Below are 1529 nucleotides of genomic sequence, written 5' to 3'. Positions count from 1 at the left end.
AAAAGATGCCCATATGATGACATTCCAGGCAGCAATTAAAAGTAATAGCTTGAAGAATAATGAATGATATGTGCAAGTTCTCATGCTATATTTATAAAATTGGGGTAAAAGTTGTTAATGCAGAATGATCGCAATATGTATATGATTCATCTAGGATTACAGTCGTGAGTACATGAAACAGCTTATTTTTGTATTTTTCTTTATTAATTATTGTATTATTTTCCATATGAACAACTGTAAACCTACTTTTGCCCCACCCTGTATAAACAATGAGGAGGAAGTGAAAGGCCCTTATTAATTCCTACGCTTCACAGCAATAATCACTGTTAGTAGTTGAATGTATAAATTTTAGGTTTTACTTAATTGTATCCAAAGCTCCCACCAACGAATATTTTATTATAAAAACTTATAGAAAAGTTGAAAGTATTGTAAAAGCAAACACCCACATACTCACTGCTTAGATTCCCATAATCAACTTTTAGTATATCTCAAACTTTTGGCATGTAAAACAATCATGTTTCTGATTTCGTAATCATTAAATTACTTTCATTTTACAGACATGCAAAGCATGTGATGAAAGGAATCCTGCCACAAGAAGAACAGTATCATGGATATTTCTCCCTCATATTCGAAGGATGTCAGACTTGGAGCGAAAAGAGAGGCTTAGAGTGAAACAATGAAAGCTTGACAGGAAGTGAAATATGTGTCCTGTCCACTTAAAAAATCCCAAACCCAAAGAAGCAGATGTTAGTTGATTACTCAGTGCCTTCGTTTCCATAAATGTTGCCAAAATCTACCGTTATCTTCTCAGCCCTGAAAGATTGGCCTTAAAAGTGCTGCAAACTTTACGCCCAATTTGATCACATTCAGGGGTCCAAAGAAGCTACAGTTTTTTTACAATTGCTTATTTATGCATTTGCCTCTGTAGGTTTGTCTTCCAGTTATGTAACAAATTCCCAATCAAACTCCAGGGCAAACATTGTTCTCGGATTTTTGGAGTAAAGACTTCGATTTAATAGCTCTTAATTTAGCCAATGAGAGATTGCACATTCAGGGGTCCAAAGAAGCTACAGTTTTTTACAATTGCTTATTTATGCTTTTGCCTCTGTAGGCTTTTCTTCCAGTTACGTAACAAATCCCCAAACAAACTCCAGGGCAAACATTGTTCTAGGATTTTTGGAGTAAAGGCTTCGATTTAATTTAGCCAATGACAGATTAAAAGAGTAGGAGGAGATATGGCAAATTTAAATAAAAGTCTGTGTTTTTAGGACAGCATAGCACTTTAAGCTAAAAATAACCATTGCACCTCAGTGTTGTGGTTTTTGTAATCTACAAAATGAGGTTAATACAATATCCATCATAAACATATTTCCAGGCCCCAGTGAGATACCATTTAAAGCCTGTAATATAGTGACTGACTGTCATATAATAAATAATTCATACTAAATAGTATTGCTTTCTAATGCAGTTCTTATTTTTCACAGAGAGTTCAAGTGAAAATTTACTAAAATTACACTGTTTTTTCTAAG

This window comes from Myotis davidii, unplaced genomic scaffold (genome assembly GCF_000327345.1).
Source record: "Myotis davidii unplaced genomic scaffold, ASM32734v1 scaffold162, whole genome shotgun sequence".
Lineage (NCBI taxonomy): Eukaryota > Metazoa > Chordata > Mammalia > Chiroptera > Vespertilionidae > Myotis > Myotis davidii.
This window is presented reverse-complemented; position numbering follows the sequence as displayed.